Genomic DNA, 4724 nt, shown 5'->3' on the forward strand with positions numbered 1-4724 from the left:
TTCCATCTCTGTCCTCCACCTGTACCCCGCCCCCAGGCAGACCCTGAGGAGCTGAGCCCCCATTTAGGGCAGGACCCTAGCCCTCCTCCCGCACCTGCCCTGAGGCTCCAGGGGTCTGAGAGTGGAGAGCCCCGCGGGGTGTAAGTGACAAGTCAGGCGAAGCTGCTCGCCTGGCGCCCCGATCCAAAGCCCGCTTTCTGTGGATTGGTTCTCCGATCTCAGTTCGGGGAGGGGCTGGAGGCAGGGCAGAGCGGGTCAGGAGGGAAGCGCAGATCCGTGGGGGACCCACAGGGCTGGGCAGCAGGCGGAACCGGCGCCCCACCCTGGCTGGCACCCAGGGACCGGGGAGACCGGCTTTCTTCCTTCTCGCCTCTGTGCTCTGGGGCATCTTTCCAGAAAGTTCCCTAACATGCGCAAGCTTTAAAGGGGGCGCTGAGCCATTCTCTGTGCACATATTTGGCTCATTAGCTACTCCCGTGTCAGCCCACCCCCTGGCAGGGAAGGTAGGCATTCTCTGAGAAAAGAAAGCAGCTGTCTTGGTGCTGACCCCTTCCAGCCCTGCTCTGCCTCGCTGCTCACCTGGGGCAAGTCTCTTCCCTCTCCTGGGCCTCAGTTTCCCCATCCGTACACAAAAGAGGCTAGCTGCAGCTGGCCCTGATGTCTGCAGGGGCTTGGAGCCCATCTCTGGGTGTGGGTCTGGGTGGGGTGGGCAGAGGGGGCAGAGCTCCTGTGCCCGAGGCCCCCCAGCCCTGTGCCCGCGGCAGACCCTCCCCAAGCCGAGGGGCTGGGGAGGAGGCTGGTCCTTCTTGCTCTCAGCATTCCCGTGGGGGATTTTCCGAGCTGCTCCCCCTTCCACCCTCTTGGCCAGGACACTGAGCTGGGTGGGGCCGGAGGGAGGTAAGGGCGAGCAGAGGGTGTTCCCAGCTGTGGGTGGGCAGGGGCTGACCCCAGAGCAGGGCGCGAACCCCCAGGACAACCAGCAATGGTTTAGCGTGGCCCTGCCTGACCAGGGACCCTTGGCCAGCAGTGTGGTCCGGCTGCATCCCCAGCAGCTGCCCGGCTCCCCTTGGGCCCCACCTACCCACGATCACAGCTACTGATGCCCAGCCTGTGGGTCCCCGGCACTGCCTAAATGAGGAAACCGGGAGTCAGTCCAGGGGCTGGGGGTGAACCACGGGGCCAAATGAAGGAAGCACCCCCTGTGGCCACCCAAAGGTCCCTGCACTCCTCCCAACTCCCACCCCAGCCCTGGCACCCCTCAGCCTGCTGGTGGCCGAGGGAGGAGAGAGGGCCTGAGGACGCGCTCTGCCTGCCCCCCAGGAGAGAAGCCCTGCGGGCGCACCTCCGGGAACAGGGGGCTCAACGCCCCCCTGGGGTAGCCGCTTCGTGGAGAAGGCCTTAGTCTCTGGGCTGACAACCGCCCCTCCCTGTCACCCCTTCCTCCCGAGCCACTCTGGGCCCCAGGGACACGTGCGGCAGGCTGTGCTCTGACCACTAGCCTGTCTTGCCCATCCCCAGGTCTCTTCTGGCTGGGTGCCCCCTCCCAGGGCGGGGGTCCCTCCAGATTCCCACGCTGGGCATATACATCTGGGGGTGCAGGTGCCGGCCATGGGGGAGAGTCCAGGGTCACAGAACAAACAGTCCCTCCTGTGGAGCTCCAGTAACATGGCCAAGGGGCCCAGCAGGTGGCTTCCCAGGGTGCCACGTCCTCCGTCACACGCTGAGACCAGTAGGTCCCAGGGTCGCCAGCCGGGCCTGTGCCTGGTCTCTGGCTGCTTTGGAGTTAGACTCTGAAATCCCAGGGGACCGCTCCCCCACCCCTGCCCACAGCTCGGCCAGGCCACCCCCTTGATGGCCCCCGCCCGTCCCTGGGCCTCCTGTTTGTTCGCTGACAGCTCCCTGTTATCAGCGAGGAACACACACAGGAAGTCCGGCCGGGAAGGGCCCATCCCAATCCTGATTTACACGGGATGGAGCATAAAAAGCCGCCCTTCCTCGCCCCGGGAGGAGCCTCCCTGCCCTGAGCCGGCTGTCCCACACAGCCCAGCTGGAAGCTCCAGTGGTCAGGCCAGGCAGGCGGCCTCCGGAGGCGCCTTGGGGTGGCCGGAGACGGGGAGGATCCACCTCTGGGCTGAGCGGGCCACGATGGGGGCCGTGGCCAGGCCCGGGCCCGGGCCGTATCAGGTATGGCAGGGGTGGCCTTGGGGGCCAGGGAGCGGGCCGAGCAGGGCGGGCACCCCCTTGGCTCCCACCGACCCTCGGACCGCAGCACGTGTCCCCTGCGTGCGCCCCCTCTGCACCCTGCTCTCCGGGCACCAACTCGTTCTTCTCCCTAATGGTGCCATCCCCACTGCGTGGAGGACCCTCGGGCCCCTTGGCCAAGGGCGCCTGCTGCGGATGGCCCAGTCTAGACCAACCCTGGCCTGCCCGACGGGGGCACTCAGCCCTGGGTGGCCCCGCAGCTGCTGTGGCCCCTGAGAGGAGAAGCCGGATGCAGCCTGTGGCCTTCCTCTCCACACGACCTCCTGGCTGACTCTGCCGTCCTGGAGGGGCCCCCAAGGTTGGCCGGGCTCTCCGCTCAGAGCCGGGCGTCCCAGGGCCATCCCCCAAGGGTGGGCAAGCACTCCCAACGTGGGTCTGGGAGGGGAGGCAGAGGGAGCTTCACGCAGAGGAAGCCCAAAGCCAACTCTGCAGCCAGGATGAGCCGTGCTCCTTGGGCGCACAGCACACGGGACCAGGGGAGCCCCCCACTTCCTGCTGGGCTGGCTTCGGGGGCATGAGTGGGGTCCTCAGGCAGAGGGACAGCCCACCTCAGACCCTGGGAGAGCCCCTGCTCCCCCTCTCCCCCCGCCGCCCAGAGTGCTCGAGTCCCCCCCCAAAGACCCCCCAGCCCAAGTGGAGGCCTCTTCGGCTTCTGCCGCTCCTGTGGTCCCACGGCCACCGCAGCGGTCTGTCTGGGGAAGCCCCGTGGCTCAGATGGAGAAGCAGAACATGAGGCCTCAGCCCGGGGTTAGCAGCAGAGTGAGGACCAGAGACCCAGCCAGGCTGCAGGGCTCAGAGGGTCAGGGACAGGATGGGGCAGGGGTCTGAGTGGGGAAGGTCTCCCCTAGGACTGGCTCTTAACTTTCACTGCGTGGGTCTGAGCGAGGGCTGCCCCGCTCGGGTTTGGGGGCCAGGGGACCTGAAGTCCTTCAGTGGCAGGACCCTGCTCTCATGACTGCAGGTGTCCCAGCCACAGCCACCCCAGCTGCCCTCAGACCATCTGCGGGGGACTTCCAGGGCCCTCTCATTCTGGGGGCTTCTGTCCAGCCATCTGGGTCCCCTCCCTTCCTTTAGCTCCCACGCCCCAAAGTGGGCCCTAGCCTGACAGCCCACAGCTACTGGCTCTGCAAGAAGCCTTCCCCTTCCCCCAAAAAGGACCCTTACCCAGCACCCTGGGCTTTGCAGACCTTCAGCATCATGGCCAGCAGCCTGTCCATCCCCATCTCCTGGGACCCAAGCAGGTGTGTCTCTCCCTCGAGGCTGAGGGTGTGAGCCACAGGCAGAATAGGGGAAGACCCATTTGGCTTCGGCCATCATGGGGCTGGAGGCCTGTTACACCACGCGCAGGCTGAGGCCCCCACAGGGGCATGGAGCCTGGCCCCCTTCCCAGCCCCTGGACATCAGGGTGACCAAGGCAGCAAGCTAACCCACACTACGTCTCTGACCTGCAGACTCCGGCACAAGAGAAGTGCAGGGAGCCCCCGCCAGCCAGAAGAGCAGCGGCCACCGCTGTCCAGGGGATGACAGAGGCCCCTTCTCCAGGTGAGTCCCACAGCAAGCTTCAGATGCTCGGCACGAGCAGGGGGTCTGCCTGGGCCTGGAAATGTTCTACACACACATGCACTTAGGTGACCGGGGACCAGGCTCCACTGAGGGGGGCAGGCCCCGCACCTCGCACATGATGAGGGCCGTGATAATCATGGTGTGGATGTGACCGAAATAATACTAGAGGCCCCGGGTGGGGCGTGCCTGCACCTGGTTCCCACCACCCCCCTTGGTGGGCTGTCACGAGGGGCTGCTTTAGTCCGGGTGACAAATGCAGAAATGGAGCCCAGGAGTCCCCGGTGGTGACCACAGGGCTAGAGGGACTCCCCGAGGGCCTAAGGGACACCCAGCGGTGGTCCTGACTGTCCTGAACGAAGGGGGGTGCCCAGTGGGAGTCCCGCAGAGTCCCTAAGCGGGCATACTGGTTGGGAGGTCGCACCTAGGATCCAGCCAGGCTCTGCCATGTCACAGCTCTGTGTGATCTCGTGTAAATACGGGGTGCCCGAGCCTTGGGGGTCATTATGTTCACCCTACGGTGACGGCAAGGTAGTGGTCAGCTAGAGCCCCTGGTGCCCAGTGAGCTGGCCACCCCGTGGTGATGGCCATCCGCAGGGTTTGGTGCTCAGCCTGGGAGGTCGAGGACCCGCCCCCCTTCCCCCGGCGAGAGCGGGCTCCCCACGCGGCCTCCGGGCACCTGACCCGCGTCCCAGTCCTGCGGCGTCCTGCTGCGGGGCCTCGGAGAGGGCTCAGGAGGGGCGGCGCGCTCAGGCGGGCGCGCGTCTGGAGTCCTGGGCTCGGGCTGACGGACTGCCCTGCCCACGGGGCGCCGTCCGCCGCGGGCCTCAGTGTCCCCATCTGCGCAATGGGGGCGGGCGGGGGGGGGGCTCAGAGCCCACCCGGGGCGGGCCGGGCCGGGG

The 4724-nt window shown here is 66.9% G+C and overlaps 1 protein-coding gene across 3 annotated transcripts in view; it reads left to right on the plus strand.

Moving 5' to 3' along the window:
- Positions 1-2009: 2009 nt before the first annotated feature.
- EGFL7 (EGF like domain multiple 7) overlaps positions 2010-4724 on the plus strand; it is a 9430-nt gene continuing 6715 nt past the window's right edge. For all 3 annotated transcript variants that reach the window (XM_025860179.2, XM_073890106.1, XM_073890107.1), the window contains exons 1-2: positions 2010-2184; positions 3714-3804. The gene's annotated coding sequence lies outside the window, so the exon portion shown is untranslated. The remainder of the gene's footprint in view (positions 2185-3713; positions 3805-4724) is intronic.

The sequence above is a fragment of the Callorhinus ursinus genome, unplaced genomic scaffold (genome assembly GCF_003265705.2).
Source record: "Callorhinus ursinus isolate GAN/ISIS: 27379988/994484 unplaced genomic scaffold, GSC_fseal_2.0 scaffold126, whole genome shotgun sequence".
Classification (NCBI taxonomy): Eukaryota; Metazoa; Chordata; class Mammalia; order Carnivora; family Otariidae; genus Callorhinus; species Callorhinus ursinus.